This window comes from Palaemon carinicauda, chromosome 37, assembly GCF_036898095.1.
Source record: "Palaemon carinicauda isolate YSFRI2023 chromosome 37, ASM3689809v2, whole genome shotgun sequence".
NCBI classification, from domain to species: domain Eukaryota; kingdom Metazoa; phylum Arthropoda; class Malacostraca; order Decapoda; family Palaemonidae; genus Palaemon; species Palaemon carinicauda.
In genome coordinates, this window is record NC_090761.1 from 15,285,873 (window position 1) to 15,313,617 (window position 27,745).

The 27,745-nt window shown below is 40.1% G+C and overlaps 2 long non-coding RNA genes across 3 annotated transcripts in view; one reads left to right on the top strand and one right to left on the bottom strand.

Moving 5' to 3' along the window:
- The window catches only part of LOC137629455 (uncharacterized), a 34,521-nt gene extending 19,977 nt beyond the window's left edge, over positions 1-14,544 (top strand). For both annotated transcript variants that reach the window (XR_011041510.1, XR_011041511.1), the window contains one exon: positions 12,966-14,544. This is a non-coding gene — a long non-coding RNA (uncharacterized lncRNA). The remainder of the gene's footprint in view (positions 1-12,965) is intronic.
- Positions 14,545-17,646: 3,102 nt separating this feature from the next.
- LOC137629456 (uncharacterized) overlaps positions 17,647-27,745 on the bottom strand; it is a 96,130-nt gene continuing 86,031 nt past the window's right edge. Inside the window, exon 3 of the long non-coding RNA XR_011041512.1 lies at positions 17,647-22,834. This is a non-coding gene — a long non-coding RNA (uncharacterized lncRNA). The remainder of the gene's footprint in view (positions 22,835-27,745) is intronic.

Sequence of the window (27,745 nt, forward strand, 5' to 3'; positions counted from 1 at the left end):
GTATCTAATTTATCTAGCATACCTGCTACTGATTTTGAGGAATGTCACTTTATATAAAGCAATTGTCAGCAGAAAGTCATGCAATTTATTGAAATTTTGATACATTAATATTACTTTCTAATTGGTTAAAAAAAAAATATTTTAAATCTGTTGGTAGGTATATTTCAGTGTACTAAGAACTGTTTTAATAGGCTTAAAGCTTTTTTTTTTTCAAGTAAAGAGATTCATTACAGTGATAGGTTAATAATCTAGCTAAAGTCAAATAATCACTAATGGTGCAAGTACTCCTGCAATTTACACAAGTTAAGCAGGTATCATATCTAGGACCACCTCAGTGTGAAAATATATCCACCCTTAGTTATGATATTCAAGTATTGAATGATTATGGTAGGATTTGGATTGTAAGGTTTAGTAATGTAGGAAGTTGGGTTTTTTCTCAACTTAAAGATTGGATGTCAATGAAGTAGTTAGTCTTGATTTGAATCATTAAATTTGGGTATGGTTGCATTAGCTTTGCCAATGAATCTGGGTGGCATTGGACTTACTGCAATCGTTTCTAGAATTTTTTTTGTCAAATCATTAAGTTTAAGATACAAGATGATAGAAATGCTCCTTTTGTCTTTGTTGGTAATTTCAATGCTCACCATAGGGAGTGGTTAAGTGCTCTACTGATGGCCATGGCTTAAGAGCTTTAGACTTTGTATCTGAATCAGGCTGTGAGCAAATGATAAGTGAAGCTGCTCACAGGTCTGGTAACTGCTTCGACTTCGTACGCACTCCCCTGGGCTTATAACAAGTAGGGTTGGTTCTCCAGTTTGGACATCTGATCATGGCTGGATTTCATTAGCAGTGAAGACTCAGTAGCCTGTCCCTGAGTTTTCTTACTTGTGTAAGATTTATATGAAATCTCAAGCAGACTGGAATGGGATTTTGCATTCTTTTGGGCTTGAATTGGTCACAATTCTATAGTGGTGTTGATCCTGTACTTAAAATGCTTTTAGTGCTTGGAAAATTGGTAATGTTACTCTGTAAATGTGTTGGTGGTAGCTAAAGTCACTGATTACCTCCCAATTCCCTTAACTCCCATACCTAAAGTTTTTGAACGTCATTTGGCAAAACTTTTAAGGTTTGCTGAAGGTAATAATCTGTTCGAGTTTGCAATTCTGGTTTTGTAAAGGCCTTTGAGCATGTGATCCCCTTCTTACAATCTCCAATGCTGTAAAGAAATCCCTTGTTTGTGGTCAGGAAGTTCATATGATTGGCCTTGATTCTAGTGCTGCTTTGGACAGTGTTGATCAGGAGGCCTGTGTTTTCAAACCCGAACAGTTGGTAGTGGGTGGGTCATTTCCTAGCATCATTATTGAATTTTTAAGTAATAGATTGCAGCGAGTTGTTGATGGCCACCACAGAGTATAGGAACCCGTTATCTGGCATTCCTCTGGGTACGGTTCTTGGCCCATTACTGTTCAAATAAATGTGGTTTGGCCTAGAAAATAAGCTTGTTGCCTATGCTGATGATGCTACTTTTTGCATTGATTCCATCTCCTGAATGTAGATGTGGGTTGCTGAATCCATTAAGATGTAGCTAAAATTAGTGCAAGGTGCAAATTATGGGGTATGAAGTTGAATCCTAACAACTCAAAGTATGATTGTAAGTAGGTCAAAGACAGCGGCTCCTCAACATCCGGATCTCGGCATTGATATTTTTTTTAAGACACTTAAAATTTGCGTGCGATTCTTGACAATAAATTTACTTTTGAGAAATGCAGGTGGTCTGTTCTTCAGTTGCCCAGAAAATTTGCTTAAGTCTTAAGATTTTCAGTGATCACTCTATTCTGAAGCGTTTTAATTCTTTCATTCTACCTCGTTTTGAGTATTTCTCCTGTCTGGTCTTCAGTTGCTGATTCTAATCTTAATTTGTTGGACAGGAACTTGCAGTCTATTAAATTTCCTATTCCTGATTTAGATATTAAGCTCTGGCACATATTCAATTGGTTCATTATGCATGTTGCACAAGATATTCTGTAATTCTGACCATCCTTAACATTCAGATCTTCCGGCGAGTTCCGTCCTGTTCATAATACTAGGCATGCATTTAATTCTAATAGTTTGGCCTTGTCATGAGGTTCAATACTACATAGTATTCTAAAGTTTTATTCTAGATGTGACCAAGTTGAGATCTTCCTAATCGGGTAAAAAGTTCAAACGTGCTGCAAATGTATTTTCTGGGCTCAACCTGTGCCGGCCAGTGAAATGCTCCTATAGCACCATTTCTAAGGAATATAACTGCTAAAATATTACCAGAGAAAAAAATGTATAGGAATGATAGGTTGAACTAGCTCGCTCACCTATTGGTGTAGATATAATCTAGGGCGAAACAGACCAGAGGTCTCGTACCATTTAGATATCTCCTCTTCAAAATCCCTCAATAGTGAGGTGCGGTTCAACCTCCCCTGCCGCGCAGACTAGTACTACTAACTCTACCCACGCTTGCCCAACACTCCTTTTTTAGCACCTGTTACTGTTTGTTGGTTTTGTGTTGCTCGGTGTGTTTTTGGATTATTTTCACCTCTCTACGCATCGATGGCGGATTCCCAAGTTACTCCATCGAAGTTAAGTACTTTATCCATGAGTTTTAAGCGTGAATGGGCAGTGTAACCTTTGTTTTGTTAATTCAGAAGTGTTTTATAGTGTTAGCGTTCCTTCTAACCGTTCATGGTTCCACAGTCCTGCCCTTTCTCGCTAGTTCGTTCGTTGTTCTTATTATTGTTATTCGTTCAAACTTTTTGAGAGATTTTACTTTTACACCGATTATATTCTTGCAACTTTAGCGTATCATTATCATTATTATACTATGGTATCAGTGTTAGCGTATCATTAAGGCTGTTATGTTGGCATGCCTGCCTTCGTGCATGTACAGTAGTGGATAGCGTTCCCGCGGGATCTGTTTTGCTGTTTTTCAAGGAACATTTCACTTTGATGTTATATTGACTATTAGTTTTATCTCGCTCCACATAGTTTTAAGTTTGGTTCGAGTGAGTGACTCTCGTAGTTCATTTGTGTTACTGTTCGGTATCTACCCGCTTCAGTAGTAAGGTTGGTATCCCTGTTTTCCATCTTCCGAGATGACGTCATGCCTCCTCCCTTACCACTCGCTCGAGTCCCTCTCTTGCCTTATTAACTTAGCATGCCTAGCCATTTTTACGTGATTACGCTTTTTTCATTATTTACTAATAAGTATTTTTAATAGTTCATATTGTTTTTGTCACACACCATTATGATCATATTTTTGGGTTTTTTCCATGTGTTGAGGGGATCTCCAGTTGGTAGCCCTGCCTACCACCACCTGTCCACGTGATTCCCCTGTACAACCCCCCCCCCCCCCCAGAGCACGTCTCTCCTCTTACTCGATGGTTGTTGGCTATGACGTACGGGCCAAGCATGCTTGTTCCTCAGTCTTCCCTCAACATTCCGGCATACTGAGGACAGATTATCTCACGATGTGCTACATAGTCTCATTCATCGCGGGCGGTTCTCGTCCCCCCCCCTCCCGTCTCGGTTGGCCTTCAGTCGGGGGAGGGGTGGGTCGGGACTGCCGGGGACTATATCACGTGCCCTATCCATGTAATCGGGCAGTCTACTTAACACCTTCTTAGTATGGCTTTTGCTTTTAGCTTATGGAATTAGGAATGAGACTTTATCTATGTTAGGAGTGTCCCTATCATACGGTACCTCCTGCCATTATCGTTCGTAGTAAGACATAGCATTCTGCGCGGCCGTCCTTCACCAGCCCTGCGGCCATGAGGTCTGTAGATCTCACGCCGACTGTGGGATTCAAATGGACGACCTGATAGTTTGGCACCCCGACAACTGCCTTGTCTGTTACGACCTTGTCTCCACCCTCTCTTCGGAATTGGTGAGTCCTCTCTAGGTCAATTTTATACTTACATTCCTCTTGCTTTATATAATGAACCTTTGGTTATCATCTTTCAGCTCCGTCTCCCGGGTTGGCCAACCTTATCCCCGCTCTTTCAGAGTTCTCAAGCGGCTAAGGCCACAGCAAGAGCCACCTTGAAAGTTAGGGTAGGCGGCTTCGCCCGTAACGCTAAGGCCAAGAAACCCTACGTCCTTTCGGAAGATTACTGCATCCTGATCTATCCCAACGCAAAATCTTCTGCAGCAGTGCCTAAAGCAGTGGTAGCCCCTATTATTGCCGACATTACAGCAACCCTGGACCTTGCTCTCGATCAGGATACTGACCTCGGTGTCGACCCCGACCCCATTGAGGACAATGTTGCTGCTCGGAATTTGGACTTGGATCCCATGGCTTTGGCCAAACCGGAGACAGGTAAGGAGGTAGGTGAGGCAGGTGGGTCCGGCGCTGAGATCCCTCTTCTAGCCCCTCTTTTTCTAAGGCTTCTAATACTTCTTCCTTTCTAGGTTTTGATGGGAACCGTGGATCTACTCCAAGATCACACCCGGTTCCCTAAGGTTAAGTCTCAGAAGAGACCTTTAGTTAGGACTCGCAAGAACCCTAAACTTAACAGAACAACCAAGTCAAAGAAGGCTTCCCCCAAGTGGCTCAGATAGCACCACCTCTACTTCCCAGGACCCGGGAGTGCAGGCAACTTCCTCAGTTGCCCCGGCCAACTTCGACCCGGTGGCCCTCACTAACATGTCAAGGGTTCTCAGAACAGATTAGCTCAATGCTATCTGCCGTTACCAGGAGACTGGACACCTTAGAAGGGGGCCTGCCTCATCAACAGCAGTTCCTCATCCCGGATGCCTCAAAACTCCGCCTTTCACTAAAAATAACCCGTGGAAAATGGCACTCCACTCCCCTTTCACTGACGGGATGTTGACGATCGAAGGCTTTGGAACCAGGCCCATTGAAGACTTTGAATTTTTCCCCGGCGGCCTTCAATTCCCCTTCCCCGGCTTCGCCCGGCTAACGGAAGAAGCTCTGATCCGGCTAGATAAGGTCCCTAAGGAGACAGTTATCTTCCCAAAAGAACAGGCTCAGTCTGTTTGGGTTAGAACCCTGAACGAGTGGGGTTGCACGAACACAATGCAGACTCCCCACAAGAGCACATACACTTTCTTGTGGACGAGCAGACCCCTACTCCTTGCGTCACCAAAATGGTGGACTTAGCTCTTCAGGCAGTGGCCGAAGACAAACCTTTGCCCCAGCTTTGGGAGACCACCCTACATCTCTTCTGCTCCCATCAGATAACGAATGTTGGCTTAATATTCAGTCGACATTTACCTCTGGTAAGTTATCTGCCGATTGCGCGTCGACGCAATTTAGTGAATGGCTTCCCAGACTTCCTGAAACCTTAATTCGACTCTAGTTCGAGTCCCGGTCTAGGTTTAGCAGGAGATGTTTTCCCTCACCTATGAGGAGGAACACGGTTTTAAGGTCATGACAAAGGCCACCTTACAATCTTTGCTATCGGATTGCTATGACTTCGTGGTGACCAGAAGACGTTGCCTTAGACATGTTCTATCAGAGGCTACCATCCGCCATGAGCCGAATACTCATTAAAGCCTCCGCTTGGGGCCCAGACCTGTTCCTGGAGGACATGGTCAACTCGGTGTTAAGCGAAGCGGCCAGGGTGAACCAGTGTCTAAAAGTCCGTTGGGGTCTCACTCCCAAACGGAAGTTCGAACAGTCGAACGTTCAATCCCGGGGCAGGAAAAGGCTACGTCCTTATAGAACTGCCCAGTTTCGTCAACCTCTCCAGGTAGTTCAGACGGTCCCGGTTGCTCAGCCCATCCAACCCTCAACCTCCAAGCCTCAGCCCCAAGAGGAATACGTTCTCGTTCCTAAAGGCCAGGTGGCTTCGAACTAGTTCACCTCACCGGCTTATAACCCTGCCTATGAGTCCCGGGGTTCCTCTCAAGGGTACCAGCGGGGCAGGGGCCTTGGTTCACGGGGTTCCTTTCAGAACAGAGGCAAGGAGAGAGATTTCTCCCGAGGTAAGGGATCACGCGAAGGTCGTGGCGGAAAATCCTCCACCTACTGAGATTCTTCAGGTAGGAGGGAGGCTTTATGCGTTCAGGAGTCGCTGGAGGTTCAGTCCTTGGGCCTTCAGCATAGTTTCCAAGGGCCTGGGGCTGAGTTAGATAGAAGGGCCTCCTCCACCGAACAAATTCCATCAACTTCCGACACCGGATCTGATCCTGTTTACACAGGATCTATTGCGCAAGAATGCTATCAAGGAAACAAAACATCTGAAGTTTCAAGGTCGATTATTCAGCGTCCCGAAAAAAGACTCAGACAGCCGGAGAGTCTTCCTCGATCTCTCTCGGCTAAACTTGTTCATTCAATGCGACAAGTTTCACATGCTCACCGTCTCGCAGGTACGGACCTTACTTCCCCGTAGGGCCGTCACCATCTCCATCGATCTTACCGATGCTTACTATCATGTTCCAATAGCGAGACATTTCCGCCCATTCCTAGGATTCAGACTAGGCAACAAGGCTTACACGTTCAAAGTGATGCCTTTCGGGCTCAACATCGCGCCCAGAATCTTCACGAAACTGGCGGAGTCAGTCATTCAAGAACTTCGAACCCAAGGGGTCCAAGTCGTCGCATATCTGGATGATTGGCTAATCTGGTCAGACAACGTTGAGGGTTGTCTCAATGCGACAAACAAAGTGATCCAGTATCTTCAGTCTCTGGGATTCAAAATAAATTAAAAAAAGTCCCGCCTAACACCGAAGACAAAGTTTCAGTGGCTGGGATTACAGTGGGACCTACGTTCTCACATCTTATGTCTTCCCAGGTCCAAGAGAATAGAGATTGCGAAGAATACCAAATGTTTTCTTGGAAAAGGTAACATCCAGAAGGAACCAAGAAAAGATCGTAGGATCCCTACAATTAGTTTCAGCGACAGACCTGCTTCTGAAAGGAAAACTGAAGGACATAAACCGGGTTTGGCGCTCCAGAGCGAACAACAAATTTCGAGACAAAATGAACAGTCTTCCTCCCATTCTTCAGAAGAGGCTTCTCCCATGGACAACCACCAAGAGCCAGTCGAAATCTGTACCGCTACGGTACCCTCCCCCAAAGATAGTAATCCACACGGATGCCTCCTTATCAGGGTGGGGAGGTTATTCCCAACACAGGAAGGTTCAGGGCCTTTGGTCCACAATGTTCCAACAGTTCCACATTAACGTCCTAGAAGCCATGGCGGTCTTGCTAACTCTAAAAAGTCTTTCCTCGGCCAAGAAGCAACACTTGAGACTAGTTCTCGACAACGAAGTTTTAGTCGGTTGCCTAAACAGGGGCTCCAAGTCGGGCACCATCAACCATGTGATGGTAGCAATTTTTTTCCCTAGCAGCCTCGAACCAATGGCTCCTATCAGCCGTCCACCTGGCTGGAGTTCGGAACGTTGTGGCAGACGCACTCTCAAGAATGGTCACTAGGCCGGAAATAGTTTCAGTGGATCCTCTCCCAAGTGCCGGACCTCCAGGTAGATCTCTCTGCGACGGAGTCCAACCACAAACTGAAGTGTTATGTGGGTCCCAACCTGGACCCTCGGGCTTACGCCACAGATGCCATGTCTCCGAACTGGAACACCTGGGAACGGATTTATCTTTTCCCACCGGTGAACCTATTGATGAAGGTGCTGGACAAACTTAGAACCTTCAAGGGTCAAGTGGCCTTGGTGGCCCCCAATTGGCCCAAGAGCAATTGGTTTCCTCTTTTACTGGAGCTGAATCTCTATCCTCGACAGAATCCCAAACCGACTTTGACCCAAATAGTACAAACGCGCGCTGTTTGCTTCCTCAAACATTCGGAACGCCCTAACTTTATGGATTTCATGAAGTTTGCGGCCCACAAAGGGGCTAACATAGATCCCCAGAATACTTTACTTTTAGAATCAGATAAGAGAATCCACTCTTCGTCAATATGACTCGGCGGTCAAAAAACTAGCAAGGTTTTTGAAGGATTCTAATGTCTTTGACATTAAACCTAACAGTTACCTTTTTCAGGACCTTGTTTGAATCAGGTTTGGCAGCTAACACTATTACTACCATTAAATCTGCCTTGAAGAAATTTTTTCTGGTCTGGTTTAATATAGATCTAAGAGACTCATTGCTAGCTTCAATTCCAAGAGCTTGTGCCAGACTGAAACCATCCATTCGTCCTAACTCTGTTTCCTGGTTTCTCAGTGATGTCCTCAAACTGGCGTCAGAAACCATTGACTATTGTGAGTATATACCTCTACTCTGAAAAACTCTATTCCTTATGAGTTTAGCATCCGGCGCTAGAATTTCGGAATTAGCGGCCTTGTCAAGAGATCCAGGCCACATCGAGTTCCTTCCTTCCAGACAAAGTTGTCTTGGCCAAAAATGAGGACCCTCAGAACAGATGATCCTCCTGGAAAATTATTCCGCTCCCTCAGGATCCTTCCCTGTGTCCTGTTACCATTCTAAAGTCCTTTCTAGCAAGGACTTCCTATAAGACCTCAGGACCCTTATTCGTCAGAGAACAAGGAGGGACTATAACTTTAAAAGGGATCAGACAACAGATTTTGTATTTTATCAAACAGGCTAATCCCGAGTCTTGCCCTCACGTCCATGACATACAGGCAGTAACAACCTCAATAAATTTTTTCCATCACATGAACTTTGCAGGTCTTACTAAATATACCGGATGGAAATCCCCGTCAGTGTTCAGGCGGGTACTATCTAAAACATCTAGAGGCCCTCCAGCTCGCTACCGTAGCCACAGGGAGTATGGTATCCCCCGAACAAATTAATGCCTAATTCCTGAATGTACTATGTCTTGCCATCTTCTTCCTCTTACCTACCTGAGTTCAGTTTGTTGTCACCCATGGGTGTCCCCATGTCTTAGATATTGTTTCTCTATTATTGATTGTCATATTTACATTTTGCCCTGCGAATTAAATTTTTTTTATGTCCAGTTTTATTTGGTTTTATCTAAGATATTCTGACCTCAGATCATATTTTGTTTTTAAGTTATATTTTTTACATTTTGTCATCCCTTCCTGGATATTATACCCTGTCAGTTTTTGATGTTATATAAGAGACTCTTATACTACTGCAACTTTTGATTAAACCATTATGTTGATTTTAATTCGTTCCCTTATATTTACTGAAGTTTGGGTTCGTTTCTCTAGTACTATTTCACTGGCCGGCACAGGTTGAGCCCAGAAAAGGGATTTTGACGACGGAAAAATCTATTTCTGGGCGAGAGACCTGTGCCGCCCAGTGAACCTACCCTAGTTGTCCCCCCCTGATCAGACCCCAAACTTAGGGGTGCTATAACGAGTGCTGGGCAAGCGTGGGTAGAGTTAGTAGTACTATTCTGCGCGGCAGGGGAGGTTGAACCACACCTCACTGTTGAGGGATTTTGAAGAGGAGATATCTAAATGGTACGAGACCTCTGGTCTGTTTCGCCCTAGATTATATCGACACCAATAGGTGAGCGAGCTAGTTCAACCTAGTATTCCAATACATTTTTTTCTCTGGTAATATTTTAGCAGTTATATTCCTTAGAAATGGTGCTATAGGAGCATTTCACTGGGTGGCACAGGTCTCTCGCCCAGAAATAGATTTTTCATTCTTCAAAATCCCTTTGTTGAACAGGCTGATATGTCTTGTTACAGTTTATATATTTTTTTTAAACTTTTTTTTTTATTTTAATTGTTCATTACTTAAATAGTTAATTTCCTTAAGTCCTTTCATCACAGGGCTATTTTTTCCTGTTGTAGCCCTTGGGCTTGTAGTATCTTGCTTTTCCTACTAAGGTTGTAGCTTAGTTAGTAATAATAATGATGGTGATAATTGATAATGATGACAATGATGATAATGATAATGTATTCTATCCTAACCTTGCAAACTTCAGTTTTAAGTTTACTTATTGTGCGCTGTTGATATATTGAATTATAAATTAAATTTTGTGAATGTAACTGCTGTAGCAATAATTTTGTAGTTTGTGAGAAATTTTACTTTAATTTTTCTGGCATATCTAGAAGACTCGTAGGCTATTTGGTGTACAGTGAACCCTCGCTACTTCGCGGTTCGACCATCGCGGATTCACCACTTCGCGGATTTTTTTCATAACCCATGTATATACATATATCGCGGATTTTCCGGAAATATCGAAAATACCGCGATGTGACCGATGGTGCGAGAATGGAGAAAGTAAGGAAAATTGAATCATGACTGATTTTCAATATAAATGAAACTCTGAGGAGCAACAAAGATATCATTTGTTAGAGAGATAGAGAGAGCTAAGGAATGGGAGGGAGAGAGAGGTAGAGGGAGAGAGAGGTAGAGGGAGAGAGAGGTAGAGGGAGAGAGAGGTAGAGGGAGAGGGAGGTAGAGGGAGAGGGAGGTAGAGGGAGAGGGAGGTAGAGGGAGAGAGAGAGAGAGAGGGAGAGAGAGGGAGAGGGAGAGAGGGGAGAGGGAGAGAGAGGGAGAGGGAGAGAGGGAGAGGGAGAGAGGGAGAGGGAGAGAGAGGGAGAGAGAGAGAGGGAGAGGGAGAGAGGGAGAGGGAGAGAGGGAGAGGGAGAGGAGGGAGAGGGAGAGGGAGAGAGGGAGAGGGGGTTTAAATGTAATAAACAAAAAAATTTTATAGGTTATAACACATTGGTGCTTATGTAATATCAACTGTATACTGTAGACGGTTTGAATAAGTTAAGAAATGGTATAAACGATACTTTGTTAGTGTATTCGTACACACTCAAGAGCGGAAGCTAGATGACAGCTGATCTAATCACAGCCAAAAGTAAAACAAAAAAAAGTCAACAATACTCTATTTTTAAAACACACCCGAAATTTAAAAACAAAAGTACACGCTTTCTTAATGTGCAATTAACTATTTAAAGTGGCAATTTTCTAGAATAAAATGATATTTCCCAAAAAATAGTGGTTTGCTGATGAAATCGGATGCCGTATTTTTAGCTATGATTAAAATGGATGTAGACTCGGCCTAATTTTTTCGTTTCGTATTTAATTGACACTAAGAAAACTAATTTTAGTTTCTTCATCTAAATGTAAGTATTGTATAACGAGAGAGAGAGAGAGAGAGAGAGAGAGAGAGAGAGAGAGAATCAGCTGTTGTAATCAAATGGCGTGTTTTTGTTTGGTGAGAATTTCATCGCCACGACTATAACAACAACATACTGTACTGAACTTTACAGTATTATACAGACTACTGTAATATGATAAAATAAAATATTTGTAATCTATTTTATATGAAATGGGGCTATTTTTTTTGTTTAAAATTTACATTTACGTATGTAAAACAATCTCTCTCTCTCTCTCTCTCTCTCTCTCTCTCTCTCTCTCTCTCTGATTGTTTTCCTGCTTTGCTATGTATGTATTATTTTATATAGATACAGTAAATAATATTTGTAATAACATATTTATAAAAGCTTTTACTGTAATATCATTATTTATCACTTTCATCATGCACGTTAAATTCCTTAGTTTGTTTACTGAGCGTACTTTATGACGCCGTCGTTTCAGGCGGCGTCATAAAGAAAAACATTTCATTTGGAAGTCCTAAGAAAAATTAAGGTAAAACAAAACCTTAGTAATAACCAAATCAACATACTGTACTGAATAATCAATATAATCAATGCAAAAACTAACCTATACACAGATGTGTAAATGCGTTTGTTTCTTCATTATAATCAGAGATAAACGTAAACAAAACATTGGTTGCCATTTTATCGTGCTTTTTGGCATGTTTAGGAAACGCATGATATCAAGTCGCCTTTAATATTTGTGCCTGTTTTAGTTTAGGGTACGTTAGTACATGCATTAAGTGTTCTGTACATTAAAGGGTAGTTTGTTAACAGTACTACGTACAAGGAAGGTTTTAACAGTCTGAATATGCATGTTAAATAAATAGGTAAATATGGTGTCACTACTTCGCGGATTTTCACCTATCGCGGCCGGGTCTGGAACCTATCTACCGCGATAAACGAGGTTCACTGTACAGTAATTGTATGAAATCTTGATTTAACAATGCAAACATTGTATAGGTGGTTTTACCCACTGATGTTTTTGCCAACCTAGTAATTTTAAAGTGAATTACATGTTGGTTCAATATTAGTTAATGGATTGTCGGAATAGAAATAATGAAGCCTGGTTTAAAATGGGTTGAGTATGTTAGTCAATGAATTAGTCTGCATCTGTTAATGACCAAAGGTTGTTCAGTGTTCTTACAATATGCTGATGAAGTCAGGGCAGGAGAAGTAGTTTAATATTTGTTGGGTAAGCAGGCGGCTATTAGCCAAAGGGCTCCAACAGGGGAAAAATAGCCTGGTGAATAAAGAGTAAGGAAATTAAATAAACTACAAGGAAAGTTATAAGAATATAGAGAATTATAACATGGTGAGAGACCATGGTACAGAGGCTGTGGCACTACCAAAGGCAAAGAGAAGAATTGTTTGTTTTTGGAGTGCCTTTCTAGAAGAGCTCCTTAGCATAGCTAGAGCCTTTACACTTGTCAAGAGTAAAGTAGCCCTTGAACAATTAATGTGTAGTAGTTAACCCCACGAAAAATGGTTTAATGTGTTGCCAGGTGATAGGACATAGGAAAACATGGAAAGAATAGCCCAGACTATTTGGTGTGTGTAAGCTAAAGTAAAAAAAGCCTTAAACAAGAGGGGATCCAATATAGTACTGTCTGGCCAGTCAAAGGACCCAATAACACTAGAGGTAGTATCTCAACGTGTGGTTGGTGCCCTGTAGGATTTAGTCCGTGGAAGTTAGTGTAGATGTGTTAGTATGACAGAAGTAAATTTTTAACTTAATTGTAATTCTTTGTGATACTAATATTGTAATTTGTGCCATTTCTAAAAATAAGCTGGTGTTTTAATCTAGTTTAAGATATATCGGTGACAGTTTGATTTCGACTTAATGGGTTAGATATACAAATACTATAATGGCTTCTGATTAATATTTATTTTCACAGGTTCAGTCTGCACCGAAGAAAATATCCCCATGGTGCAGAATTGTCCTCTATAGATTCTTGTGAAAACTACTGAATAAAGAACCATGGAGTTCCCAGGAGTCAACCTGAACATCAGCCAGATCACCTCTGAACTACGTGTTATGAACAACAGTTTGAAAAAAAAAAATTTTATAATTTGTGCGCTTTGTGGTTTAGTTAGTCCAGATAGTTAGCAATTTATGAAATTGAATAATTTATTGCTTTTAGAGTACTATTACAAATTAGAACTTTTTGTTGAAATTCTCATATTCTATTATCTGGCTAAGCTTTTACCTTATTAGAATGTTAGGTGATTTTCAAGATTTTAGCATGAAAAAAAAAAATTCCATTACCTCTAGTATGACATCATCCTGTTTTGAATGATTTTGATATTCAATTAAATATACCATCATTACTTTATATAATACTGTAATTTCATCACTCAAGTTTACCAATAATAGTCTAGCTTGCTCTTCTGAGCAAGATCTTGAGTAATTTAATAATACATTGGCTGGAAAAAAGTAATTTCTTGTAAACTGTGAATGTGTGATTTTGCAGTATGGAAGTGACTAGATTACCTGAAGCATTGGTACCTTTTTAGGGGCTTCGGTTCTGAGTTCAAAGCATTCTAATTACCGTCCGGTCATTCAATTCTTTAGAGGTTTCCACATATATATAACTTATAATTCATTGAGGCCTTTGGTCCCATAGAATTTGAAAGCTTTATAATACAAAATAAGTAAATATTTAAATTTCAGTTCAATTCAATATAGGGAAGTAATCACAAGACATTGTATGAAAGTTGTAAACTTGCTGATTATGGAAATTTTGGGACTTGTTATTCTTGTGCATGTCCTTAAACTTAATCCTGTACTATGGTTATGTTTAATGAGTGTATTGAATTGAGTACTAGATTATGACTTAAGCCAAATGATCTTCAGTAGCTTATTACATTTTTTCAAGAGGTAATGTTAGTTTCCTCAACATTTTTTTAAGCACTGTACTACTTTGAACAAGTTATCTTGCGTAGGACTGTAAGATCAATACTTTTTCTCAATACTGCTTGTACTGTTTGCAAATACAGTAATTACTATACTACTGCACCTTTATCTGTAGTAAATTCCATTCGGTAAAATAAACTAAACTGACTATGAAGACTTAAAAATGGATTGTAAAGTTCAGATAAATCTACTGAATAATATTTATGAACTTTTGTAGCTACAGTATTGTATTTGTTAAAATTTGCTTATCAATCTTATTTCATAATTATATGTACTTGACATGAACACGAACGTAAAATTCACACTGGATCATAAACTATTTTTGCTAAGTAAGGATAGGATTTGTCAACTTTTTAAAAAATGCTACTATAATTTCACACTAAATATTTGAGTAAAACCAATAGGCTATCATATTTGGGAAGCAATAAGAATATATAAAAAATTTAAAAACATCCAACATGTTATAGGGTTTATGAAAATATTTACTGTACATGCCAAGGAAAGGATTCCTTCCCTGTGTAATCTTGAATAGTTTTCTTTAATAAAAACTTTAAAACTGTCATGTATTCATTATTTAACACATTTGAAATCAGGTTCTCTTAAGACCCAATGTAGTGTAGTAATTAAAGGTAAATTTCATATTTTTGTGAGCTCTTGGTTGTCAGTTGCACGCAAGATAAAATTGGCTTGTTCAAAGTAACTAATATGAATGTGTGTTCAAAGTAGTTTTCTTAGCCTTGATGAAAAAATGCTGTGGGGTTGTTACACTTGTTGCTAGATTTATTTTTGAGCTAACTACCATAATTTTAGAAGTTGTCCATATATACATTGGAATTTTGAATGAATATCTGAAAAGGGCACTTTCTGTAAGAAAAATTTATATAGATAATTCTTAGTTTCGAGATTGCTCATTTTTTAAATTTAAAATTTTAAGCAAAACTAATTGAGGATGAAAGTTCTTTTAGGGGCACTTGATGGTATTTGGGAACAGTTCTTGTAGAGAAAACCTTTGTTTGAAGGGCCTGGAATAACTTGAAAGGTAGATATTTAAACATCATGGGAGGCAAAAGTATCAAATGTAATTTAGTGCTTTTAGTAGTTCTAGGAATGTAAAGCCCTTAAGAATTCAGAATTCAAAGTAGAGAATTTAACCATGGAATGTTTTCACTCTTAAATTAGAGGGAATAACTGAATTTTTTTTTTCATGTGTACAACTCTAGTCTGCGCAAGTATTTGTAGATAAGTTTTCTATCCTAAAATCGTAAGAATTATTGTAGTAAACCCCTCTTTACAACAATTAATGATTCGGAATAGTACATTGATTTCTCAGTAAAATTGAATAGGTCAAGTCTGAATGCCAGGAGTAAGCTTTGTTTTTGGTTTTGTCCTCTTGAAGGCTTGTTTAATATTGTTGAATAATACTATGGACACTTACAAGTGTTCAAGAAATAAATTGTCTGATGGAAAGTCAGTTTCAGGTTGAAACTTGTAGCATAATTCCATATGTTAAGTAATTTTCTCTACATTATTAAGGGCTTTTGTTAGTAAGTAAATAAGTCCCCCCTGTAGTTTTGAGAGATTCAATATTAAAGATGGGCTTAGCATTTTACCATGCACTTTGTTAGTAAGTAAATCAAAGTACCCTCTGTAGTTTTGAGAGATATTCAACATTAAAGATGGACTTGGGATTTTACCAGGCACTTTGTTAGTAAATCAAAGTACCCCCTGTAGTTTTGAGAGATTAAATATTAAAGATGGGCTTAGGATTTTACCATGCACTTTGTTAGTAAGTAAATCAAAGTACCCCCTGTAGTTTTGAGAGATATTCAACATTAAAGATGGGCTTAGGATTTTACCAGGCACTTTGTTAGTCAGTAAATCAAAGTACCCCCTGTAGTTTTGAAAGAAGATGGGCTTAGGATTTTACCAGGCACTTTGTTAGCAAGTAAATCAAAGTACCCCCTGTAGTTTTGAAAGAAGATGGGCTTAGGATTTTACCATGCACTTTGTTAGTAAGTAAATCAAAGTACCCCCTGTAGTTTTGAGAGATATTAAACATTAAAGATGGGCTTAGGATTTTACCAGGCACTTTGTTAGTCAGTAAATCAAAGTACCCCCTGTAGTTTTGAAAGATGGGCTTAGGATTTTACCAGGCACTTTGTTAGCAAGTAAATCAAAGTACCCCCTGTAGTTTTGAAAGAAGATGGGCTTAGGATTTTACCAGGCACTTTGTTAGCAAGTAAATCAAAGTACCCCCTGTAGTTTTGAAAGAAGATGGGCTTAGGATTTTACCAGGCACTTTGTTAGCAAGTAAATCAAAGTACCCCCTGTAGTTTTGAAAGAAGATGGGCTTAGGATTTTACCAGGCACTTTGTTAGCAAGTAAATCAAAGTACCCCCTGTAGTTTTGAGAGAGAATCAATATTAGATATTCAATATTAAAGATGGGCTTAGGATTTTACCAGGCAATACATATTTAATAGTAGCAAAGTATTTGCAATATTGTAAATATTTTAACTACACATATTACAATAGAGGAAGTACACTTGTCAAACTGAAAATTGAGTTTTAGATTTAAGATAGTCATTAACTCCTATTATGTTACTTTATTGAACTGCTATACCATAATTGAAACTAAATTTTTGCAAATACTTGTTTGTAAGGGGGTATTAATAATCGCTAACAAGACCTATGCACATTTTTATGCTGAATAACCTTCTCATAAGCAGATGGGTACTTTGGTATACTTATGAACAAAAACCATGAATGTAGAGAAACATAAACCAAGTGGGGCTGGAAGTTTCAAACAATTTCAAAATAAAGGTATTCAAAGAAGTAAATGAAAAGATAATTTTAATATCAAAATTAATAATTTTATTATTTCATAATCCATCATCAGATTTTTTAACTTTCTCTGGAATAAATGGGTGTTCACAGCATTAGTCACATTTAATATTTTATCCTTTTCTTTTTTTCCCACTTCAGTTGCAATAGAGAAAATAAAAAACTTAAATACAATATTTATGTACTTTTATTTCCACAAACCATTCCTGAAAATTTATAATGGAATAAAAAAATAGAAGCAATGGTGACATGTTCACTTTTTATTGGCGTTCATATGCCAGAGTGTTCTCCTCAAACGCCCCCTCCACTCCTCTAACCCCAACAAATGCCTATATTCTTGCAGGAAAAGGCCTCGAGACACCATGATATGCACCTTGCTTTTAAACTCTTGTGAAACCACCATGATTAGTTAGGCTTTTATCCCCTCCCACATACTGATCTCAATCATTCTCTCACTGATGAAATAAGAGCAATACCAAGCTTAGGAATATTGTACATTGCACTGTATTAAAATGGCTAGCATGACACCAGATAATTCATGTTGGATAACTTGGTACACTTCTAAAGACCAGTGTAGTCTTCTAAGTTAGTTTTCCCTTTCTTAATCACTTAAGCCATATCTCTCAAACGGTCTTGCTATATCCATAAAGTTTATTATAAGCCTCAAACTCCAAAAATAATTCTCTAAACCTGAAGAAATAATTTGGCTAAAACTTTTTAAAAGTAAAGTGCTTTTCATATCGTAAAGTATAAAACTTTTTAAAAGTAAAGTGCTTTTCATATCGTAAAGTATAAAGTAAGTAAAATAGAAAATCCATTAAAAATCTTTTATTGTAGAAGATCAAATGCCATACATAAGACAGGTTTCAGTAATTGATTTTGTTACACAAATGAAACATGATACACAATGAAGCCAATGACAACAAATATCCAAATTCTTGAATCCCATTTTCTCAAAACTCCAAACACAGCCAGCACTAGCCAGAGAAAACAAGGGTTTCAATCCTATAATACACACTTTTCAAGACAGACATGACAATAAATTGACATTTCTATCTTAAAAATATGGTGCACAGAGGGGAACACTTTTTTTTGTTTTCCTCTGAACTACTGAAATGTGTTTTGAACTTGAGTAATGAGGTCACAAGTCATGACCGTGCAAATAAGTAGTGTTAAAAAAAAAAAAAAAGAAAAGGAAAGCCCACCAAGGCCATCCCCTGTCCCACCTGGTAACAAATTTACAAGCTATTTTCTTTTGAACAAGCAAAGCCACCAGGCCCTTGAATGCTTTCCTTATCCTTTTTTTTTTTCTTTTTTTTTAATACTTTATTATAAATCTTACAAACAATGATTTGGATTGCAAATTGAAACACAAGACTGTATGAAAATATTTTGAAAGCTAATGCTGTAGTATCTAAATTAGCATTTATTACTTAACAATAGTATGACATGTAAGCCATTTTCAAATGAATTGAGAAAATAGAGGAAGCACAAATTTAAGAAATTATATTTACATGGGAGGAATTCATTAATCTATCATATTAAGAACTCTTAGTAAGCAAATAAAAAACAAAGGGTAATAGGTCATATGCAATTTCAGCACAATCCATTACACACAATACCTGAAGCTCCCTCAAAAGCACACAAGAACCATAAATGGCCGAAATGTTTCTTGATTTCTTCACATTCAAGTATATGACTGTGAGTCAGGAAAAAGAGAAGAGACGTGCAAGCCTACTGCCCTGACTACCCTAGCTTCTTCTCCAGCAGATAGACAGATCGGACCGAAGTACACATTCGTCTTACACGTGGATCACCATATACTTTCTTTTGCTGTGTAATAACTCTCAAATAAGATGCCATAAGAAAACAACATAGAGCGACAAAATCAATATGAAAACTCATTAAAGACAATGCCTTTTAAATTATCTTTTTTATATATAGCATCACTTTAAAAACGTAAAAACCTATTGTAAACAAGCCTAAACAAATGAAAGCAGATAAACTGCACCTAAAAAAACTCACTATATTCACCACCCATGAAAAATAAAAATTTTGAAGCCTGATTTTTTTGTGTGAAAACTAAGTGTGAAATAAAGGCTGCCTTTAAATATGACTGGTACCTCAAATTTTACCATAACGATTCACAGAAACCCATTTTAAATTTTACCAACATTATGTATCCCAGAGAGAGAGAGAGAGAGAGAGAGAGAGAGAGAGAGAGAGAGAGAGAGAGAGAGAGAGAGAGAGAGAGAGAGAGAGACTTCACTTGAAATTTTTATATGATAGTGTATATAAAATCTACAAGCCTAAATGCTTACAATTTTTAGGTTTCTTTTTTTCAATGAAACAAATTTATCTTCACATAAATGTACATCAAAAGGGTAAATAAAAATTACAGTAAATAAAAATGAAAAACTCCTTAATAACTACAAATTAGCCAACAACTTATAAATATACAATTAATTTTAATTTAAGTTCTAAAATGACACTTATGGTATACTAAATATGAAATTATGAATTATAATGTAGAAAATTTCAATTACTGTAATTATCTTAATTGCTGTTTGAAAGACCTCTTGGGGAGCTACAGAAATACAAGACTGATAGTTACGGCTTTTGGGCTGGTTTATAATCAACTCATAAATGAATTCAAATGAATTTCTCCTTGATATCATGGCTAGAGTATGATTCTTGTTAAAATGCTCAAACGAACCACAGAGTTTATATTTAGATTTCTCATTAGGATGGTTAAAGGATTTACTATTAAATGAAGAACATGGTACACTATAATATAACTCAACCCCCTTTACAAAATTCAAAGAAATTTTCTTTCAAAATTTTGTTTCACGACTCAATATTAGGTCTACTATTTACGATGGAAAACTATATATTTAATCTTTCAAATGGACATAGCAAATAATTTACTTTTTCATCAAAATGAGAAAGATAACTACATAAAGAATTTAATTCCATAACCTTAAAAAAGTAGCCCCCTTTGAACAATGGTGGGTATGTCAATGATTATGTAAAATATTTTGAGAGAATGGAGTCTGTAGCTCCCCATAATGGCAACTACTTGACATTATTAGTATATCAATTATTGAAATAACTTTTTTCATGCAAAAAAAGAATTATAAATTAAAAATGTTTTGCTTTTTTTTATTTCTTTGCCAAAATAAAATGTATGAAAAAAATTCCCCTAATTACCTTATGCATAAGAAGAGAAGTGAAAGATACAAAATATTAGGAGAAAAGAAATACAAAATATTAGGAGAAAAGAAATACAGTACAGTATAAGGAGAAAAGAAATAAGAGATAAGAAAAAGAAAACCCAACACTCCATGGAGGGTATAACCCCCTTTTCAAGTTATAGTTTGGCTGATCCCATAAAAAAATAGCTCATAATTCTTCACCTACTCTTAATAAAAGAGAGACTATGGTGAACCACAAAAATTTTACAATACAGCATACACACACACACACACACACACACACACACACACACACACACACACACACACACACAAGTTAGTTCCTAACCAGTGGTTTACTTATGTACAAGGAATAACCATTTACAAGAAGCTAGTGGTATATTACCAAACATTATTGATTTAATAACTATAGCTATTTCATAAAACTGATACTTGCCAAGACCCTATCTCAAAAAACTAGTTCCTGCCCTGACATGTTATTCATAAGTTATTTTCAAAATTATGAACAAATGGGTAAAGATATGAGTACAGTATATTGATGCAGAAAAGAGAGAGAGAGAGAGAGAGAGAGAGAGAGAGAGAGAGAGAGAGAGAGAGAGAGAGAGAGAGAGAGAGAGAGAGAGAGAGAGAGAGAGAGAGAGAGAGAGAGAGAGTGTGTGTATTAGCCTAATTCGGAACAGAGATTTAGTTTCAAATTGTTTGGATCAAACTATTGTGTACTCTAGCAAAAATTTGCAGTATGTCTATTTGTATGCACCAAGAGTAACAGCTATAAGTCGATGAATATCTTCAAGTGTAAAAATTGAAAGGACTTGTGTGTCATCTACATCCATTCATGATATGAAATTTGGATGTCTACTAATGGATTGAATTGGATTTATGTACAAATAGTCTAAGCTTCAATAATCATTAGTAATTTCAAAGTTACTCTCATCCTACATATGCTTTTTTTTTCAAACTGTGTCCAATCCATATGGTATTTACACATTAGGGATATCATTCAAGCCCTCCGCAGATACAATATATAGTGTATTTTGACTATTATACTCCCTCTGCTGGAAACTCTTAGCATTTGGTTAGTGTGCAATTCATAAAGAATGCTGAACTGAGTTATTAATAAATTTTGATTTAACACTGATTATTAAGGGTGAAAAAATGTGCAGTAGTACTTGTGAGCTTGAATTGATGACTATTAGCTACTATTCAGTGAAAGTTTCTACTTTTTACTTTTAGAATTCTCACATTATGTCTTGGCAAGTAATTGAAAGTTTAACATGACTTTATTACTGAAGAACACCAATAAGCTATTCATTTGTTATATCCATTACCTGAGCTTTACAGGTTCTTCAACACCTAATAGCATATATATTTGGATAGCTTAAGAAGTTCAAAATCAAAATTCTATTATTAAGATTAAATATTTGGAATAGAAATTCTATCAAACCAGTTACATTAATTAAAAAATCACATTTGGTATATTCCTCCACATAAGTATCATGATTTCACTGAAGTTTACCTCAAATATGGACCCCTTCTAATCAATCTATCAAGAACAAGCTATGAAATTTGAGATAGTTCCCTTAGCATTGGAAGATTCCTTCCCGGTGACAAGACAACTTTACATCCTTCAAAAAATACACAACTAAACAGTTTCCATAGCCTAGTCTACAACAGGAAATAAAAACAATCACACCTGGACATCTTCCATACCAACAGACAAATATTCAAGAAGTTATTACACAGCTTTTCTAAAGATGACGGTTCTTTAGCCCTTCTCTATGTCAGGGATACGAATGGTAAAATCAAGAAACAAATAGGACATTTAAAATTCTAGCTGGACCTCTTTTCAGACAGCCCAGGTACCTCAAGTGTAACAGAAAGCACTGAAATGCGAGACTTCGGAATGACTTTTCATCAAATTCCTTCAAGACATTAACACTAGATTAAAAATTATTAATTATTATATATTATAATCAAACATTTAAGTTTTTATTTTAACATCTTTAAAAATCTTGAACAATTACTGTACTATGAATTAGCAAACAATTTTCATTAATTTCACATTAGCTTTATATATTCATACCTTCTTGAGTACATTTAAAATTACAATCTCTTTTCATTACTTGAAAAGTACACTACTTATATTACATGGTACATGACAAATTGGATAACTTAATGTCATTGAAATTAAAATGCATAAATATTCATACTCGAAACAAAATTATACCAAAACCTGTTCACTTGACATTAAAATCTCATACAATAAAATAACTATAATGACTTCCAATTGACATCATATTCTTTAAAAATTTGACACATCAGGAAAAGCTATAAATATCATTTGAGGCTTTTAACAACTTGAACAAGGTATTACAAGACAGTTAATCATCAAGACTTGATATCAAGAAAAAAAAAAACTCTAAAAAGACTACTGGTACAAAAAGTGGATCAAACTCGACATGTTTGCCAAGAAATGCTACCTGCATTCAGTGCAATATTTTCCAGTTCACATATCAGGTTACTGCTCTCATCATACCAGCAAAAGAATGAACAAGTTCTGTACATAGGGTATCTAAAAACAGCCTAAATTAACATGGGTTCCTATGGTTAAAAGCAAGATGTACTTCATGGACCTTTGGACCATTAAGTGGCAAAGAATCAAGTGGCAAATGTTGTTGCTAGAAGAGGGAGGGGGCAAGGGCACTCAGTCATATGAACGCAGACTGATTGCTTTTTTTTTTTTTCTTTCCAAATTAGGGAGAGGGCAGGCTTGAGGAGATGGAATGGGAGATCTGAAAGTGGAGTCAGGTGTTAAGAGAGATAAGAACTTTTGTAAATATGGAAAATTTCATGAATACCTAAGATTAGGGTTTAAGATATTCTATACTGTATTTTAATATGACAAATTCGTTAGGTAATTTGTATTTTTCCTAACTATACAAACCTTAGCTATTTAATATGGGTATTACTTTCGGCGTAGCTGAAATGACGAGCCATTAGAATTTTAACGAAGGTTTACTACCCCACCGCTAGTTAGCGGGAGGTAGGGAGGGGTAGCTTGGTACCCCTCCCCCCTCACACACACCTGTGAGAGCTCACTTTGCTTAGAGGTAGGACTTTCCGGGGGACAGGGCTGGCGGGCAAGTTTGATTAAACAGCCAAGGTTTGTATAGTTAGGAAAAATACAAATTACCTAACAAATTTGTCATTTGTTCCATAACTGAAATATAAACCACGCTATTTAATATGGGTGACTTAACCCTTAAGTAGGGTGGTAAGTCCCTGCCATTACTGGCTTTTGGCTTTTTGCCCGGGGACTCAGTATCTGAGTGTGTCAGTACTCAATGATAAGGAGCCCCTGCACCTCGCTAGCGCTTTCCTCTGCAAAGGCCGCGGCCTACATAAGCTTGTGTGTGAAGGAAGTAAGTGTGACTCATCCTAGGAAGTTGACCTGAAGTCCTTTAGATGGAACTTTAAGGCTAGGACTCTCCCAATACCACCTCGTCAGGGTATGGGGACATGACAGTAGTAACTTAATACTAGGAACACAAGGGAACATGGTTTACCTGCAGTGGTTTGAGGTCAGCTGTGCAGAGAACCCAGGATGCTGCTTTCCCCAAGAGAGGGGAGAATGAAGAAAATAATAAGGGCCAGGCATACCTTTTCATTCATGCAGACTAAAACCGGGTAACAATGCCTTCAACCCTCTGCTAATTGTCCATTAAGGAGCCTGAGGTTTAAACCAGCTGTTGTGCAGCCACCACAGGGCCGATAGAGAACGTATCGAGCCTCCTGTGGGTCACGTCTTGCAGGTAGTGGGCTGTGAAGGTCGTCTGACGCTTCCATACCCCTGCTTGTAAAACCTGCGTCACTGAGTAGTTCTTCTTGAAGGCCAGGGACGTAGCTATACCCCTGACATCATGTGCTCTAGGGCGACGTGACGGAGAAGGGTCGGGATTCAGGGAATGATGGATAACCCTGCAAATCCAGGCTGAGATGGTATTCTTGGTGACCCTTCTCTTTGTCCTCCTGGTGCTAACAAACAGTGCTTGCACCTGGGGACGAACTGCAGCTGTTCTCTTAAGATAGAGCCTCAGACTCCTTACTGGGCATAGTAGGAGATGGTCTGGGTCATCTGTTACAGAACAGAGACTCGAAACCTGGAAAGAGTCAAACCGAGGGTCCGGCACTCCTGGATTCCGAGTCTTGGCAACAAACTCAGGGCCGAATTTGAACGTTACCTCCCCCCATCCCCTTGATTGGGCGATGTCATACGAGAGACCATGAAGTTCACCGACGCGCTTGGCCGAAGCCAGAACAAGTAGGAACACCATCTTCCAAGTCAGGTGGCAATCAGAAGCCTGGCGTAATGGTTCGAAGGGAGCCCTCTTGAGAGGCCTGAGAACTCGAACCACGTTCCATGGAGGTGGTCTTACTTCCGACTGAGGGCAGGTAAGTTCATAATTTAGTACGAGTAGGGAAAGTTCTAGCGAAGAGGAAATGTCTATTCCTTTGAGTCTGAAGGCAAGACTTAAGGCTGAGCGATAGCCTTTCACTGCCGTGACTGAAAGGCGCATTTCTTCCCGCAAATACACAAGGAACTCTACTATTGCTGGAATAGTGGCATCAAGTGGAGAGATACCCCTTCCACAACACCAACCACAGAAAAATCTCCACTTTGCCTGGTAGACTCCTGCGGATGACTTTCGCAGGTGTCCAGACATCCTTTCCGCAACTTGCTGCGAAAAGCCTCTCTCTGTGAGGAAGTGCTGGATAGTCTCCAGGCGTGAAGCCGAAGCGAGGTTGTTTGAGTAGCTCGCGTCATGGAGGGAGTTTTCTCAGGAGTTCCGTTAGGAGCTGCAGAAGGTCTGGAAATCACTCTGCGTGATGCCATAGCGGAGCTATCAGGGTCATTGAAAGGTTGACCGATATTCTGGTCTTGTTGAGTACCCTTCTCATCAGACAGAAAGGGGGAAAGGCGTACACGTCGATGTTGTCCCACCGTTGTTGGAAGTCATCTTGCCAGAGTGCCTTGGGGTCCGGGACTGGGGAGCAGTACAGCGGAAGCTTGAAATTCAACGCTGTCGCGAACAGATCCACAGTCGGGGAACCCCACAAAGTCAGGACTTTGTTGGCTACTAGACGATCCAAAGACCACTCGGTACTCACTATCTGGGAGGCCCTGCTCAGACTGTCGGCGAGCACATTCCTTTTGCCTAGAATGAAGCGAGCTGATAGCGAGCTGATAGTGGAGTCGAGTGGGCTTCGGTGCATCTCAGTATCTCTATTGCAAGATGGGATTGCTGCTCTGAAAAGGTACCTCCCTGCTTGTTGATGTAAGCCACTACTGTGGTGTTGTAGCTCATCACCACCACGGAGTGGCCCGCCAGGTATTGTTGGAACTGTTGAAGGGCCAGGAAGACGGCCTTCATTTCTAGCAGGTTTATGTGGAGGCACTTTTCTGATTCCGACCACAGGCCTGAGGTCCTGTGGTTCAGAACGTGGGCCCCCCACCCTTTCTTTGAGGCGTCCGAGAACAGCATCAAATCCGGGGGGAGGACGAGAAGATCCACTCCCTTCCGTAGGTACTCGTCTGTCACCCACCACTGCAGATCCGTCCATTCCGAAGGGCCCATAGGGACCATGACGTCTGGGGAATCGTGTCCCTGATTCCACCGAGATTTGAGTCGCCATTGTAGGGATCTCATCCTGCGGCGACCATTCGGAACTAGACGGGCCAGGGATGAAAGGTGACCGAGGAGACATAACCACGATTGGGCTGGGAGTTCTTCTCGTCTGAGGAAAGGATCTGCGACCCTCCTCAGCCTTGCTATCCTGTCGTCTGATGGGAAGGCTTTGTGGAGATTTGGTGTCCAAGATCATGCCTAGATATACCAGTCGTTGAGTCGGAAGCAGAGAGGATTTCTCGAGATTTACCATGATCCCTAGATCTTGGCAAAGTCCGAGAAGTTTGTCTCTGTGTCGAAGAAGGGTCGACTCAGAGTCTGCTAGGATCAGCCAGTCGTCCAGATAATGGAGGAGACGGATGCCGATCCTGTGTGCCCATGATGAAATCAGGGTGAACACTCTGGTGAAAACCTGAGGTGCTGTGGAGAAACCGAAACACAGCACCTTGAACTGGTAGATCTTGTTTACTAGGCTGAATCTTAAGTACTTCCTTGAAGACGGATGGACTGGGATCTGGAAGTACGCGTCCTTCAGGTCCAGTGTACACATGAAGTCTTGTGGTCTCACTGCAAGCCTGACCGTGTCTGCCATCTCCATGCTGAACGGGGTTTGTTTGACAAACCTGTTCAGAGCCGAGAGGTCGATGACTGGTCTCCAGCCTCCAGACGCCTTCTTTACTAGAAAGAGTCGACTGAAGAAGCCGGAGGAGCTGTCGACGACCTCCTGGAGTGCGTCCTTCTTTAATATGGTCTCGACTTCTGCCCGTAGGGCTTGGCCCCTTGCCAATCCCATGGCAAAGGAGCTCAACGACACTGGATCCGCTGTCAGGGGAGGTAGAGATGTTGTGAACGGGACGCGATATCCCTGACTGATTACGGAAATCATCCAGGAATCGGTCCCGAGTTGCTGCCACCTGATTGCGCAACTTTGTAGGCATCCCCTCACTGGTGGACATGCAGGGGGATTGCCAATCCTAGCATTTGCGGCCTCGGCCACTCCCTCTAGGATTTTTTCCTCCCCTGGAGGACTTCTTGCCTTTCTTGTCTTTGACAGGAAAGGGCTTTGACACCGTTGCCTTTGCTGCCACTGCCGGTTTCGTCGTCTTCGATGGGTGAGGTTGTTGGGGTGCTGGAGGTTTATAGGGCTTAGATGTAAGAGCCTTATGTAGGAGAAAGTCCTGGTTGGACTTCCTCCACCTCTCAGCTGCCTGTTCCATGTCTTTCGGCTTAAACAGATTCTTTCCCAAGAGGGAAGAATGCGAGCCTACTGACCTCGACATTGGGGACCTTCGTGTGGAACCTCTCGGCCACGGCATCCCGTCGTTTCAGAATGGAATTGGCCCATAAGTACGAGACTTGATGGTCCAGAAACTCGATGGTGCGCGTGCACGTAAGTAGGAAGGTCTGCAAGGCCTTCCTGGTACTTTTCTTGGACAGATCCTCGGAACGTATCAGGATGCCGAGAGACCCTAGCCAGACGTCTAGCCATGAAGTAGCCTGCATGGCACACTTCGCGACCTTCTCCTGACTAAGGATCTCCATTGCCGAGAAGGACACTTGCCGGCTGGAGAGCCTCTCTTGAGGGACTCACCTGGTAAGCTCTTCCACAGAGTGGTGCAAGGGAAGAGCTAAGCAAGACTCCCCCATGATCTCGAAGTACCTCCTCTGATGGACTCGAGGAGGCGGGAGGAGTTTGTTGCCGGCACTGGAACGGCTGGAGGAAGCGAGCTCGAAGAGCTGGCCCTCAACCTTGTCCCTGCCACTCTTCACCCCTTGGGACCAGGGCAAAGCCGCACTGGCCTTAAAAGGTTTATGGGTGCCAAAGACTCGGTCCAGGACCGTATCCTTGCCCTCACGAGGGGGAATCTCAGGATCCGGGAACCCGTTGAGATTCTTCATCAGGGTTAGAACCTGCCAGAAAGCATGTTCTGACTCCTGTGGCTCCCCTCCTGAAGGACTGGCAGCAAAGTCTCCTGTCCCTAAAGGGTCTTCTTGGGAGGACTCATGGATATTCTC